The following is a 17,003-nucleotide window of genomic DNA, read 5'->3' as shown; positions in this document are numbered from 1 at the left end:
CCCAAGTGTGGTTCAGGCGAGGTTTTCGCCAAAGAAGGCGAAAAGCGTAAATATTGCAGTCTGTCGTTCCACCTGAACGACTTTTCTAGGCAGAGCGGCGCTGCTGCAACGGGGGATGATGGGGAAGGAGCGGCAGCAGAAGCAGGAGGGGGAGGACAAGACGAAGGAAGCGACACGGTGAAGGGGAAAAGGCTGTGCCAGCGAGAACGGGAACGAGAGTGAGAACGGGCAGCTGTTGTCGTCGTCGACGGCGGCGGCGGCATTCTAATGCACAATGCACAGTGGGCATGAAATATTGTTGACAGGTGAAACACTCTCTCTCGTCCTACACACACACAGACACACATGCACACTCACTCTCTCCGTGCGGGACACGCGCGAGTTAACGGCACCGAGACACGTCATAGGCGATGGCAGTGGCAGGGGCAGGAGCAGCGGCAGATAAGCCGAAAAAGATACGTTACCACTTGGGGGATAATGTGACCAGAGCCGGGACCAGCAATAGGCTGGAGCGGGGGTCACGTGCTGAGCTGCCATTCGGCCACCTCCCAGGGGGGAGCAGACCCGGAAACTGTAATAAGTGAAAGTGTGTGTGAAAGGGTGGGAAGGGGCGGGGGAGAGACAGCCTCTAAGGGGGCTATGGGCGTTGCGGAAGGAGAGGAGAGTGTGTAAGCCCTGCGGATAGATTGTATCCAGCCAAGCCTTGGGGCATTCTAATAAATACTTGATTAGTTGCATAATAAATTCAAATATTTGTCACCTAACAGGGAAATTGTTGAAATTTCGAATTTCCCAAGAATTTAATCATTACGGAATGTGTTGGAAATTGGTTGTAAACTCGAAGATGTTTTATGGCCATCATTCTTTACAGTTAATCCAAAACTGAAAGAAATTACTCTGCAGTTCAAGGCTTAGTAGTAAAAGAAAAAAACATTGAACATGTATGAATAAACCAATTAATTGCAAACTGTAAAACTGTCCAAAACATTGGACTTTATCTTGGCAGGTTGTATAATCCTATTATGCGAACATTTGATATGCAAATAAAAAGCGTTGACAATTAGGAAACCGCTTTACAAGTCCTGCTCAGCGATAGGCAAATTTTCAGCACAGCCTTATCGATAACAGCTGACAGCAGCCAGCCAGTGTTGCGAAATTTGCATAGACGAGGAGAGCGTGCTGCACGCAGCAGCACCTCCGTGCAGCACGCCTGCAAGGCTGCAATAAATTCACTTTGCATTTTAATTTCTTAGCGAAAAAGAAACGTAAAAAATGTGCAATTTATCCATAGAAAACACACGCACAAAGCGAAAACAAAGGGAGAGGAATGCAAAATTTTGTAATTTCTGTTGCGGCTTCTCTCTTTCGCACACTCTTTGTATTTCTGTCTGTTGCACACGTAGCCGGGAGTCAACTTTTGGCCTCTAATGTTGCTGAAAATTGAATTTCTTATTGCACAAATTTGCCCGCATTGCGTGCGGTGGTATGAGTACGGCAACATAAAGAGCATTACGTGTTTACGTAAAGTTTGGCGCCCATGGGGCAAATTGTTTTCGCTCTCCTAGCTCCCCGTGTCGCTGCTGCTTTTGCCGTGGTACGGTTCCCTGCGCTTTTCGTTTCGTTTTTGCTTATTTATTTTATTATTTTTTGTTTGCGCACAAATTAAATGAAATGTTTATTCAAACGTTGAAAATTGCTTTAAAAAAGACTGAGAAGACAGCCCGAGAAATGGCCAAAATGATATGCCAAAAGAGCTGCCAAGTTGTCGCCGCCAAGTCCTCTTTTGTCCTCTCAGTCCCTCCACAATCCTTTCCCATGCGCTCAACTCTTCGTGGAGCCCACAAACTACTTTGGGCTTTGACTGACTTTCTGCTATCTTTGGTTTATCGTTAAAGTGAATCATGTCAACCGCAAAAAGGGGCATCATCTTGGATTACCATAAAGGATACTACCCTACCCCCAACCCCCTGCCCCTTTTCCCATACCATTATCTATCTCACAGCCAAGGCGCCATTCATTTTTCATATACGAGTATATCCTGCGTCCTGCTGGAGATCCTGCATGTGACCCCGAAGGCTTTGTTCAATTTAAAATGCCAGCAACAACCCAGATGGGAAATTTTATAAATGAGCTGCTAGCAACCCATCAACCCATCAGCCCATCAGCCACTACCCCTCTCCCCTACCACCAGCCTCACGGGCAGGAAACGAGCAAATCGTTTCGAGAATCCTTTGCCAAAAAGGGCTCCTCCATCTCGAATGCCCCGAAAATCTTGATGGTCAAAGCCAAAGTGCAATGTCCGTGATGACTTGCCTTGCCAGTCATCCCCACATCCCCATCCCCCCACACCCAAAAGGTCTTCTTCATCCGGAGTAAGGCGACAACTTTGACGCCGGAATTGAGGCTACACTCAAGTGAAGTGTGGGCGATGGATTCGGGTTTTGTTTATATTGAAAGTTCTCCCTATCTGCCACTCCACTCCACTCCACTTTCTGTGTGGAACAGCAATCAATCATGCGGTTTAAACTAGGGTATTTACTTAAGTCGGTCAATCGATACAGTGAAAAGAAAAATATTTTCTCACTCCTGGTGTTTGTCCCTCTGTCAAAGTGACCACCACCACAGCATCAGGATACTTCTGGGGTTAGGTGTCGGCAGGACATGTTTCAGAAAAGGGTTTAAAACAAAATCTCTTTGGTCATCAGTGTTTGGAAATGCTCCTCGAAATGAACTTCCTTTACGATAATGATAGTTTACTTTATAGATTCTATAGGAATTTTTAGTTAATACTATTGGAACCCTTTAGTAAAATATTATTGTAAAAAGAGCTGCACTTTATACATTTAAAATAGGATGAACTGCAGAGCTGTATGCCAACCACTTATGAAATAAATAAATAGATTCTAAAGCATTAATTTAAAGGGCATTAAAGGGTCGTCTAAGTTTCCCCATTCCAGTTGTCAAGCGTTGTTTTAGTTTGGCTCCGCAAATCTTAAATTACAATCTACCGAAAAATGAGGTTTAGGTGGGGGAGCTCTCTGGTCAATGTCAATTTTTCGAAAGTAAAGCGAAAGTTTCATTTAAAACTTTGTGCGGGTTGTGTGTGTGTAGGGGTAGGTTAATGACATACCAGGCACCTTTTGACTGCCTGCCCCGAAGCCCCCATCCCTGGCCATATTAATCATGGGCCTGTCACCTAGCGTAAATATGCCAAAATGAGTGGAAAATGAGCCAAAGATGCCTCATCTTTGTGGGCAAAGTTTATTAGAATCAGGGCAAAGTTTTGCATTGGTTAGTGGGGTTCCTTTAACAGTCGTTAATGAAACTGAGGCGTGGGGGGCTCAGGGTCTTGGGGTATCTGGGTAAATAAGTAAATTATATTAAGTTGATATTAGGAGCTCGGCAAAAGTTTCCCTCTAGCTCAAAGGCAATCAAACACTTTTGCACTTTGATATATAATAGTTGACCCGGCATCAGCCCTTTGATGATTTATTAAAATAAATCTGAAACTCAAAGATTTATAAGCTGCTTGGCAATTTGTCAAATAATTGCATTTTGGCTGAAAGTATCTTATCGATACATTGATTTTCACGCCTATCAAGTGCTGCCAAAGCAAACAAACAAATTACCTTCAATGATTTCCGACTTAATATTGCTTTGGCCCTGTCTATTTCTCTGTAATTCCCCGCAGTCAAATAACATTTAGGTGTGTGCTATGCTGCTGCTGCTGCCGCTCTCTGTAGCTGTGTAAATTATGAAAATTACCACAAAATGTTGCAACGTTCTCTATATTCACATGCGGTTTATGGCCATTTAGAGCCACACAAGTGTTTCATGTCCCTTTCATGGAATTTACATCGATGCCGAGATATCGAGACACAGTGTGTATGTGTGAGTGTGGTGTGTGTGTGTGTATGAGCACTTAATGTTGTGTTAAACTGAAAATTTGCATATAATATTTGCTGTTTATTTATTGGCTCAGATATACCTGAGCATTCACTTGCTGCTGCTCTCTGCTGTTATTTGTCTAAGCCCAGGCCTGGTCAACTAAATATTTGATGCAATTTGTGTGCAATTTTATGGTTAACTTAGCCAGGGCCTTGGGCTAGTGGGTGATACAGCTGATGGGGGGAAGGTTGAAGGGTCCATAAACTTGGTTAGAGCTAAATCGATTTCGGTTTACGGTTTTCTATTAAACTCATCTTTGGCATGCGTGTAAGTTGATGAATTTATATTGGCTGTGTGGTGTTCAATAAATCTTAAGCTGCTTATGGCTACAAAGGATCTTTGGGGAATAGTTGCAGTGAAAATTCTTTACCTGATTAAAGATACATTAGAAAGATTCCTTGATCTTCTGATTACTTCTTTTGATTCCTTTCCTTGTTCCTTTTCTTGCCATATTTTTACCTTCTTTCTCTCTCCAAGCAATCGAAAGTAGCTCAACAATCTTCGCACAACTTTCTCAAGGGCGCCCAGAGAGTTTCCCCTATTTAGGAAAGAGTTTTTCCGCCGCCCCTTTATTTGGTTCTGAAGAAAAAGTTCATCTTAGCGCGTCTTTTGGCATATGTAAATAAATCTCGAGTACATCATTGAATCAACTTTTTTCCTCGTTGTACTCGCATGTGCACGGAGGGAACAAAAGGATGTTGGTGTTCGGCCGACTTCGGCATTTTATAGTGTGTTTATTTAGCACTTGAAAAATATTACTTTTTTGCGCCCGGCAATAATTTTAATTGCTTTGCGAGAGGGCCAGTATCCGAATCTGGGGATTGGAACAACCAAAAAACTCCGTCCCTCCACTACTGTCCCTGGCTGCCCTCTGCTGATGCATCCACAAAAGTTAAGTGGCAAAAGTTTTCGCACTAAAGTTGAAGTTGCCTCTCGCTGTCTCTCTCTCTCTCTCTCCCTGTTGTTGCTGTTGTTTTCTCCGAGCAAACATCAACGCCCACGCGAAGTGAAACAGAAGCGGAATATTATTTGAGTTCTGGTACCTTTTTTTCCAGAGTACTCTCCCGTACTTATTCGTACTCCCTCCTGGTCCTCGGCACTTTGATTGTTTTGAGATTTCGCGGCAACACATAAATTTACGCTTGACGATGCAGTTGGGGGAGTTCCGCTTTGTTTGTCAATGCCAGTGAATATAAAAACCAAACAAAAAAAATTATTTCGAAAAGAGCATCAAATTTAAATAAAATAAAAGTTTAAAGTGAGATTAGCGCCCCAATGCTGGAAATAAGTTTCTGCGCACATCCATTTAAGTTGGATCGCCTGTAATTTAGTTTTATTTTTTTCTGTTAGAGATATGTATGTAGAGGGGGTTTTATGATGGAAAAATATACCTTCGGATAGGAATCATCCCCTACAAGGCAAACCGGTCCTTAAAGTTTTTACTGAGATATTTTAGAAGATTTTATTAGTTCAGGTTAAGTAAGATATTGTTAAGTCAGGTCAAGGACTCAGTTGTGTTCTTATCTTTACACTCAAACAAAAATATCTGGAAGTTAAAAATGTATACAAAAATATTTTCTCCCAGAATGGAAAATGTGAAAGAAAAGTGGATTAAAGGGAATAAATATGGGCTGAATTAAAATGAATATTTCAATACATTTATGTTAAAATCAAAGTGAATTTGATTTAATTTCCCCATGCTTAAATTTAAAATCCGAATATTTAATTTAAATGTATGATTGTTTCTTTTTACAATGCCATTTTTCTCTGAGTGTTTTTGCAACTTTGATGGCTTGGTCGGGGTCACCATTGATACGTTTTGCGGCTAACCAAACGACCTTTTCACTCTCGTTCAACGGCAACGTTTTATGGCCTATCGATAACCTTGCCAAAGGTGTTTGACCGTTGCACAATTTCAAATGCTGTCCGAGCTGTCAGCTAAATCAATTTCTATCCCGTTTCCGCCTAATGTTTCGGTGGAGCCAATTCCAATGGGAGAACCTTTTGGTAATTGCATTAAATATGCAAAAAAAAACAGTGGATACTTGCTGGAATCCGAAGCAAAACCAGAAGCAGCCTAAAAGCCCAAGAACGTGTCCTGGCAAAAGGCTTCGAACCAATTAAATACTGTAGTTTATGTGTGGCCAAAAGCCGAAAACAACTCATGAGGAATCATGGCTAGAAAAGGGATTCCGCTGTCTTAACTCAAACAGGCATTAAATTATCAAAAGGGTCCCCCGAGAGGGGGATCGATCCCTCCGGGGCGGCGACGGACAAGTGTTCCAGCCAACACAGCATAAATATACCGGAAAATAGTGCGTGCCTTCGTTACAGATTTACAGCAAATAAAAATACGGCCAGAGAAGGGCTGGGGATGTGGCTGTTGCTGGGCCTGGGCCTGGGACTTGAAGCTCGATACGTATACGCCGCGTGTGTTGGGTCCTGCGCTGATTGCCAAAGTCGGGCATAGGAAATCAATTCGAGCGTATGAATGTGGGTCATATTGGGGGAAAGGGACTTCCCCGCTGTTTCCCCATGTGGGTGTGACTCAGCAATTTGTTGCAAAAGAGCAAAACTTGGACTTTTACGCATAATTTAAGTGAATTTACGCCTCTGAGACTTTAAGCCTTACTTTCTCCGCATCTCCGCATCTCTCTTCCTACAGAGTCTGCATCGAAGTGCATCGAAGCGTTTATGGCCAAAAGTTGATTTTCCAAACCATAAAAGACAATCGCTTCAAAGCCAAAGACGCTCATCATCGACTCACTCGCATAAAGACATCTCCAACTGCAATCAAATTCTACACTCGAATAGACATTTACACACTCTCTACCTCCGATGCCCCCTCCGCCATGGATACTTTGTCACACTTTGCTGCCTCCTTTCTTCCCTACTTTGGCTGCATCTTCGTTACTGCTGAGAACTTTTGTCAACTTTTGGGTGAAAGTGTGCCACAGCCAAAGGATAGCGAGGAGCAAAACACAGGAAAGATTTGAAGATTTTCAAGTCAAGCCGAAAACTTTGTTTTTATCGTCAATGCTTCGGAAGGGAGCTTTGGCATTAAGTAATGGAGCTCTATTACGAATCGAATGCAGGAACAACAGAAACAGGCAAAGTTTTTTCCTCCAGTTAGCCAAGGCCTAGAGCGATGGAGCAATTGAACATGAGAAATATATGGTGCAGGCTGAAAGCAGTTGAAATTGAAAGTGGAAAGGTGAAGTTGAAGAAGAGTTTGATAACAGATGTATGCGTATACAATTCAAGCAACTGTTGTATATTTAAATATTTACTTATTAAGGATATTTGTAACACCAATCAGAACAGGCTATCTGGCTGAAACTATGCCCAGATCGTTCTCTTTTGCAAGCATGCCATTAGTCGCAGGACAATTCTTTCCGAAACTTAATTAAATAAAACATTTCAGTCTGTAGTTTTATATCATTCGAAATAACTCTTTTCTATCTTCTAACAAATGCAAATCTCTGCACAATGATTGCTCAGATCGTCTCACAGTTTCTAGTCTTTCTTCCTGGATTCATTAAAGGCATCAATTCTCCATCACAGCTCACAAAGATCTACTGCCTCAGAGTTGCAGACTAACTAACTCCAAATGCGTGATACTGCCTCTTGGACTCCTCGACTTGGACTGTGCCCCATGCATATATTAACTCACACTCGCTGGCCAATTTTGCTGGGCCAAAGCCAGTTCTTGGCTCATTAAATGGCCCAAAAGCAATTGCAGGCCAAACAATTGTTAGCCACATGCACAACCCAAACGGAATCTCCACAAAGTTCGTCCCTTTGCGTGTACCACCAGAAGGCAGACTGCCAATTTGTGGCATGGAAGCGGTGGGATGGGAGGGAGCTATGGCTATGCCCCCAGGCAATATTTCACTTGAGGAGCAGATCGATCCACATGCCTTGTGGCCCGTTCTCTTTCTCTCTCTGGATCTGGCTTATCACGCAAATCTGTCAGATAAAGTTTTTCCTTTGCATACGTGAGCATAACTGGCACAAGTCGGTCGGTCGTTCTGTTGGTTGGTTGCTTGGATCGAATCGGTCCCCGATCGATGGTCGATCGTTTGGTCGGTCGGTCAATTGCCTCGCTCCCCACTTCCTCACTTCCTCAATCGTGCAGAACGTGGCTCGCAATTAAATGTTTTGTTTGGACAAGAGATGCAGTGCAGTACAGAAAAGTGGAACCTGCTACTTTCCAACAGCAGAGGAACAATCGTGATCTTATCATTTCTTGCTTTGTTCATGTTCGATTTGTGAATTTGTGTTTTACTACCTCCGAGTATCCACAGCATCCACAGCTTCCACAGCATCGATGCAGCCAGGCAGCCTTCGTCTTGCCTTGGATTTCGGGGCTGCATTTTCATGACATTTCCTACTCGACCGCATTTGCAAGCAGACCGCGTCCAGTCCGCGATCCCAGTCCAGGTCGATGCTTTATTTTTCCATTTAAATAATTTATAAGTAAAGCCAAGCTGACAAAATCTCTGTGCCTTTTGTCCCCCGATCGTGATAAGCTCTCTTCCATATGTACATACATACATATATTGTATATGTATGTATATTTTTCCTTTTCTTTTCTGGCTACATTGTCTTTGGGGACAGCAAAAAAATATATCAAATGTAATTTAATTTAATTTATTGCAGCCTTCTTAAGATTTATGGTCAAGTCAGCCCCAAATATTGGCATTAATGTCACCCCGAATATTAAGAGATTGCTTTGCTAGAGACCCACAGAAAGATTCGTCTTTGCGAAGCAGGTGAAGTGGCCTTTCTTGTAGAATGAACACAGAGGAGAATGCAAGAAATTTATCGGCTAGATGAGAGTTTGATCGTTTGTTCCTTAGGATCATTTTCATATTGTTTAAAGTAATTTATTATCACGTTAATATCCACATATTTGATTTAAACCACACCTCACTTTTCGCACATGTTTTCGATGCAATTCTGACCTCAAACTTGTTTCCGTATTTTTTCGTAATACGAACCCGACCACATTCGCGTGTCCCACAACTCAATCAAATCGAAAACTTTTCCCTAACGAAATGCAATAAAAAAATTGTCTACTCGCTCGCTTGCTGCATAAATTCGTTATCTAAGGAAGAAGTGGGGTGAAAAATCATTTAATTAAATGAAAAATAAAATGTATCTTTCAGTCGAGATTCCAATTTGGACTATAACTATCTACGAAATGTTTCGCGAAACGTTTTTTAAATTGGTTTTGCAATTTGGTGTCGCGCAGATACTCATACTCGAAGATACATGGCCAAGCGATATGCAAAAAGATACACTACAAAGTGGCTGGGCCACGAGGAGTGGAGAGATGGAGAGGAGAGATACATAACGGTAGGTGGCCTGGTCATATGGAGCAATGTGGCTGTGGCTGTGGCACCTTCCAGTTCCTGGTTCCTGGTCCTGCTACATTCTCATGCTCCTGCTGCTGCTGCTGCTGCTGCTACTCCTGCTTCATACCCCTACTGCCATTGGGTCGTAGATGTTAATCGTTGCGGCACTTTGGAGTAAGTGGCATTTGCCAGCGTCCACGACAACGACGACGACAACGTCGAAGAGGAGCAGCAGCAGGAACAGAGCAGGACCGGGGAGCAGCAGCAGCAGCATGAGGATGGACATGGCGATGGCGATGGCAAACTCTTGATATGTCCCACCCATCTCCTCTTACCCTGCTTGGGGGCGTGGCTCATGTCAGTTTTCTCTGGACTTGGCAATGTTCGTGGCAAATGTTTGCGGATTTGAATTTAAATTGAAATAGGATGTTGTATATTCAAATGAATTTTAACTTAAGGGTAAATGGGCAAAAAGGGGGGGCAGCTGCCAGTCAGTATGGGGGCGTGGCAGTAGCCAAAGGAGAGCGAGGAGAGAGCCAGATTAACATCATCAGTTTGGCATTGATTGGTCGTTGGATAGCGCAGAGGATAAACCCAGGAAAAGCGCCAACGGGCATCAGTTCACATGCAACCGCAAAAGAAAAAGAAATCTAGGAAAAGTTGGACACAGTTGGGCGAGAAAGGATACAGGAGAACCGGGGATGCTCTAATGGAAAATGGAGAAAGGGAATGAGTGCCGTGATAGGGGAACATTTCAGGGCAACTGATGGCTACACGAGAGGTGATTGATTTATAGACGAACAAAGTCAATAAAAATATATCCATAGAGAGGGATAGATCGATAAATACTCGCATATTGTATATACAATCGATGGATAGATGCGCAGATGATTTGTGCACTGAAACTGAATAGAAACAGAAACTCCTTCAGGTATCGATCTGTTATATACAGTTGGTTTCTATCTTGTATCTGTCCATGCATAAAAATTCCCGTCCCACTTCTGCTTTGAAGAGTATTCCAAATGAGCGAATACCCCCACAAATGTTATAAATGTTTCCGAGGCAATCAAGCGACCAAAACCCACTGAGGAAAAAAAAACACAAACCCAGAAACGAGAGGAACTAATGGGTTTTGTAATAAGTTTCAGTTTTCATGTTTATATTAGCATGCTAATAGTGGCAATTGGTGTCAGGCAGGGCGGGGAGAGCACATGTTACAGATGGATCGCAATTGGGAGAAGCCAACCATATTTGGTCGGGCAAATTTACCTTTGATTCCAAGGGCAGAACCAGGTGAAAATTGTGTGGACTTTGGCTGTTATCTCAGCGGAAACATTTCATGGGAACCATTTTCGGAGCAGAGCGTGTTCTTTGACGCCCCCACGCAGATAAGGCCCAGCCCTGTAACAAACTAACGAACAAACAAACCATAAACGATAATTAATAGAGAGATAATCTAAGCGCTTCATTGACAAATCGAAATGAATTATTTTCCCAAAGACGAGGCCAAGCGAGTCACTGGCACTGGCACTGCAATTTCCATGGAAAACTCTTCCACTCTTCCACTCTACCACTCTCTTTCCCCTTCGTCTCCTCTCTCCATTTCTCTGTGTCGCTGCTGACAGCAACAACCGCCAGTGCCATGACTTGTATACCATAAATCTTGTTCTGCTGGAGAACTAGTCCAGAAGTGACATTTGCTTTTCGAAGCAGGAATGGGTATTGGGTTCTACATAGTTCATGGTTGGGGTTGGGGTTGGGATTGAGGCTTGGTGCTTGGCATCGTCTTCATTTGGGGCCCGGCCGGGCACGACTTTTCTTCTTTTTAAAGATCTTTGCCTGCCTCGACTTTGGAAATGCAGTCCAATCTACAGGTGGTTAATCACCAATTAAGCTCTACATCATACGAATTTGTAAGCCCCAAAAGGCAGACCCTTACCCTGCAGCACCTCTTCGTGCCCCTCACCACTCCCTTGATTATGTCACACTATTTTTCAAACTGGTTTCCACCTTTCCACCTCTCTCCCAGCACCCAACCACAAACTCACGCCAAGCGGCAAAAATTGAATTGATTAATAAATGTGGCTCTTTCGGAGTTTTTTTGGAACTCTTTCTCCCTCCTCCCTTTTGGGGCATAAATCTCGACTAATTTTGTGTAATTAGTTTGCATAATCTGTCACGCTGTTTCTTTTTGATATTCTTTACCTTTTTTTTGGCAACATAATGAAGTCTCGATTGGGTTTTTCTTGGCTTAAATAAATGTGATTCGATTCTATTGACTTTTAAATACTGTTCAAAAAATTGTTGGTCGGCTTTTGTCAAAGTTTTTTCTAGCCACGAGGGCTTTGGAATTTTTCGATGGCCAATTAATTTTTCAGAAAAGTGTTGCCCAGTTTGAAAAGATAATTAAAGGGTCTTTGACTATTTGGGGAGTTTAGTGGAATGATTAAGCGGTGGAAGGTTGCAGGTGGCAGGTAGGTTTATCAGGTGATTGTTCTGAGTTCTCTGTGGGTTTACGGCAAGGGGTTCCAAACAAAGACAAGCTTTGATGGGTTACTTTAGCAGGTGGATTAGGTATTATATAGGGCACATCGATCGAGATCGGGTTCCTAGTGAAAGTTGAGGATTATAGCATCGATTATGACAGAGTCAGGCACTGTGTGCCAGATATTCTAATATTTGCATTTAGATTTAAAAATGTATACCCATAGATTTCTTTAAGATTTATAACGGGTTTCTGACAGTCCACAAGTCTTAGAATAGGAACAGTGTGAACTAGTGGATTAGATTACCTTACCCCCTCATATCATATCCCTTTAAGAATGGTATTCATTCATTTCTCATCAAAGCTGGCTCAATGCCCGACACAAACCGAGCTGACAATTTTCCAAAATTCAATCAACAACAACCGCGACAATCAACTAAAATTGTTCCCACAATATTTTAATGATATTTGCCATAGGCCAAAGCGAGAAAACCTCTAAATATTGAGAAAATAGAGGGAGCGAATTGGTTTGGAAAATTGGAAAACGGCAGAAGTTCATTCGAGAGCCGCAAAACAAAACTCAATTTGCCAAAATGCGAGCAACGGTCAAACAAAAATACCAAATTTATAGAATTTCAAACTTCAGAGCGCCCCCCACACACACAAACACACCCACCTCCCCTCTATTTTCCCCATCAAACAAATGAAAAATCAAAGAGGAAAAAAATTCAGCAGATACAGAACGAGAAACAGGGAGCTCTAATGTTTAGCATTTCCATCTAAATTTAAATCGTTCAAAAACGTTTAATAACTAAATTTTAAAACTCATCACTGCCGCATAGTGGGTGGGAGCTGGAATGAGGGAGGGCAACAATTTTGCACGTTGATGGCAGCAGAGATAACAGCCAAACAATTTGCACGGCATTTTCCAAAATGCAGTCGTCAATCAGGAGTCCACAGGAGGAGGACTTGCCAATGGAAGGTGCGGGAACGGCAGCTGGACCAGACTGAATATGAATAGAGTACACTCATAATTGAATTTGCCCAAACAGAGGAATGGGGGGGACAGGATGGATATCAGGTCAACGCCCTGTCTGGGGCCAACTATTTGCTGATATAGAAATTCGTTTTGATGCATTCCAAATTGAAAATGCAGCAGGCGAGAATCAGGAGTGCGCCAGAGATAGACAGGTGCCAGGCGGACATAAACAGGACACACAAAAGACGCTAAATTATGCGTCACTACATTTTTTTATTGAATAGATGATCAGGAACTAGGGATACCCTACTTTATAAGCTAAAAAGATGAGATCCACCAGTAGGACTTCGCTCAATTAAAGCCCCAACGAACACCAAGGAGTATGTATATCGCCCACCAGTTTCATCCGGAAATGCTTCTCTAACGTCCCCATATTGCTTAACTGAAATTCCCTTCATTCCCTAATGAACACTGTTTAAAATTCATTTCGTTTATCATCAGGTTTAGAGAGGAAAAACTTTTGTTCCAAATGGAATTTACGCTGGGAAAACTGCGTTTTCAACGGAAAATGAGTTTTAATTGCAAACTCTCCTAATGCAGGCAACACACGCCAAAAGCAGCGAAACGAAGAGGATAACAGCACAAAATGTTGCATGTTGCATGGCTCAGGGTCTGGCTATGGCCTGGGCCCTGCTTCTGGGCTGTGTTCGCTCCAAATTTTCAGCACACGTTTTCTCTTAAATGTTGGAAAATTATGTTCTTCATGATAATTCGTACGAGTAAGTGCGGGTTCGGTTTTAGAGTTCAATTTTTCCACCCTACCACAAACTCAGCATGCTCTGGTGCGCCCCTTGTTTGATTTTCTATTACAAAATTTTAAATGTTGCCTAGACAGAACTCTGGATGCATTGATTGGTAATCGACAGACACACACCAGCGGGGGCCAGAGACCGCAGATTGTGTGGCCAACAAAAATGAATATTTAGCCTGTGTTTACCTTAGTGAAATATTCGCGAATCCAGCCCGAAACTTCTCAACTGCAAATGCCTTCTGTCTAAAGTCAAACATTGACGATGAAAAATATTCCAATGAAGTTACAAATGAAATGTGCCGCTGATTGGAAGGATTAACTGCTAGCGGCACAACATTTTCTTCACCCAAATGGTAAACCTTTAATTTTTTCCAATTTAGATTAATAAAATTGACTGAGTTGCAGTCGTAGTTTCGCTCTGCTAGTGAAGTCCCATCATCCGCAAACAAGTTTCCCGGAAAACCAAATCTGCATGTAACAGATAAAAGTTCGTTACAACCGTGCAAAAAACATTAACTGATGTAAAGTTTCCGCGTACGAGCATGTTTTGTTTTTGCACACATTTATTTGTGGCCCTTAAATGATGCAAATGTATCCGATTTTTTGCCTCCTCCAACTGCAACCAATCCTCGATGTAAAAAAAACAGAGATGCCACTGCCTGGGGCCCATGCGGCCGTGTCTGCAGTTGCGCGTATTTGTTTTTAATTAAAATAAATATTACCATAACCTATAAAATAATTGAAAAACAATTTAACATTATTGAGCACAGGTTGCCCGGTTGCCCTGATGCCTAGACTTGAGCGCCGTGTTCCTCGGCATGTCTGCGGCTGTTTTTCCGATTTCTGTTTCTGTTTACTGTTTGTCAGTTGCCGTGCCCGTTGAGGTTGCAACTTTCCAGTGCTGCTGCTGCTGCCCCCTGGTGCGGTGTCCGGACCTTTGCATCAGATTTACACGCATTTATTTACCAACTCGGGTCCCAGAACCATTGCTAGTCCTTGTTGGGCGCTGCCTTCGCTGATATTCTTTGTTGCCTTGAATGAGCAGTGTACATTTTTGGATGTGTTTTGTTAAGACACTGGGCAGTTTTAAATGAAGTATGCTCGAAGATATAGATATCTTTTCTTGAACTATTGAAAACTTAAAAACTCTCTGTGAAAGAACTTTTGTACGTACACCCCGAGGAAAAGCAATGAAATTTTAATATTTATACTTGGATTTAAAAATGTAGAGCAATATAATATAAAACCAGAATACTTAATTTAAATATGGTTTTTTTCCTTTTACTTTACCATTTTTTTCTCCGTTACTTTGCTCGCCGGTATACTAAAAGGTGCAAAAATGTATGTAAGTACCGTACATATATTTATAGAGCACTCAGGCTGTCGACTTGCCCAATTGACCCAATTTGTTGTTCTTGTTATTTTTGTATTAATTTAAAATATTTTTGCAAATAGCTTCCAACGCACTTGCATACACCAACACACCCACACTCGCACCCACACATAGTCATGTGCTGTGCGGGGGAATTTCCTTTACTTTATGGGTCTTATACTTTGACATAATTATACTCGAACACACTTATCATGTATGTACACACATGCATGCATATAGTTTTAATTTTTATGCGCTGTTCTCACATTGGCAATGTGCGAAAAAAATATTAAAACTGAAATCGGGTAAATCTTCTTAAGCTACAACAACAATTATAATAATTATTTAATTAAAAATTCTGTCGCTCGAGTTGCTGCTGTTGCTGCTGCTGCGGATGTCACTGTGGAGGACGCTACTGCTCTTTCAGCTTGATTTTTCCCTTTTACGCGATTTTTTTGAACAGAAATTGCATTTATGAGTGGACGGAGGAGTGTGGCATGTACTTGAGAGAAAAATTAATATATTTGAAGTGTGCGCCATATCAGATGAGGGGAGGGCGAGCTAAGGTCAAAGGTTCAAAGGAAGTGGACACTGTTTCAGTTGGCTTGGAGCTTCATCTTTTCGACAACAATCCTCCAAAATTAATGGAACTATTAATTAAATATGTACATATGTATTGAAATTAATAATTTATATTAAGGTGTTCTTAAGATAAGCTTTAGAGACATCTAACATCTGAATTGAATATAATTTTAAACGGTTCCTCGGAATGCTGGAACTTTATCAACTATGTATGTATGTGTGGATACATAAATATATCAATTTGATATCTTTAAACAATTGTCAAACATCTTACATAGTCATATGATCCTCTCTTTGTATCCCTTCCAATCTCTACAAACATTAAGGGAACCCTAAACCGTTTCTCCCTAACACCGATTTCCCATAGTAACCTCATTTTCTGCCCCATATAGGGAAACAATCGAATAACAATTGCCCAAAAAAAGCGGTAGCTTGTCAGATTGATTACCGGATTGTTGTTGAGAAAGTCTCTTTTCTTGCACAATCCGAGGGAGAGCGGGAGCCGAAATGAGAAATTGAAGCGAAGGTCGACTGCAATGATTGACCATAATGAGTCGAGTTTTTAGGTAGATCACGCCTCAGTCCCAGTCGAAGGGCCTTTCCCTTTGGACCCTTTGGAACTTGGAAATTGCATTTGTATGAACGAAGCATAAAAATTCGCATTAAACACACAAAACGGTTGCAATTGTATCTGTTCTTTGGGCATCTTTGTATCTCTGTACGGCTGCCTGCTTAATCTCTTATAACATTTCCATTAATACGCTGTTGGTAGTCTCTGCTCTCTCCTCAAAATGATGAGAAATTAATGTGAGCACAGCCAGAGAACAGAGAACCGGGGCGAGAACCAAGCCCCTGAGCATACCTCTCACAGCATGTGGCGACGAGCGTCACGGCTATGCCTCCAGCCTTTAACTCTGCCCCGGACACAGCGGGACAATTGTGCCCAGGTTATTGTTCGAAAATTTCACAGCACTCGGCATGGGTCCAGTTCCAGTGCCAGTCCATCCCTAGCCATAGCCATAGCCATAGTATCCGCCTAAGGTAAGGTGTAACAAAAAACCCAAAGATGCACATAATTTTTGTCAAATGCAAACTGTCTTTGAGACATCTTCGAGTTGGGTTTTATGAGGATATGGAGGAAGACCGATATGCGGCTGGGAGTCTTCACGCCCTGGTCTTAAGTTACATGTGTTACCTGCCTCTCGGTTTAATGGCCAACCACAACGAAATGAGGTGATAAGTGAGTTCCAAACTAAGTTTCTTAGATCTCTGGTAATCCTCAAAGAGAAAGCATTCTTTCGGATACCTCAGCTTCATCGGTTGCGCCCCCTACAAGCCTATTCCGATGACCCCCAAAGACCAAGTTAATTGAGCTTCGAGTTGAGGAATAGATAACAACATCTGATAAATAGCGTCTCGAATCGAAATCGAAAACGAAATCTCAATCTCTCTGAACTCTAACTCCA

Source organism: Drosophila obscura, unplaced genomic scaffold, assembly GCF_018151105.1.
Source record: "Drosophila obscura isolate BZ-5 IFL unplaced genomic scaffold, ASM1815110v1 contig_1, whole genome shotgun sequence".
In the NCBI taxonomy this organism is placed as follows: Eukaryota; Metazoa; Arthropoda; class Insecta; order Diptera; family Drosophilidae; genus Drosophila; species Drosophila obscura.
This window is presented reverse-complemented; position numbering follows the sequence as displayed.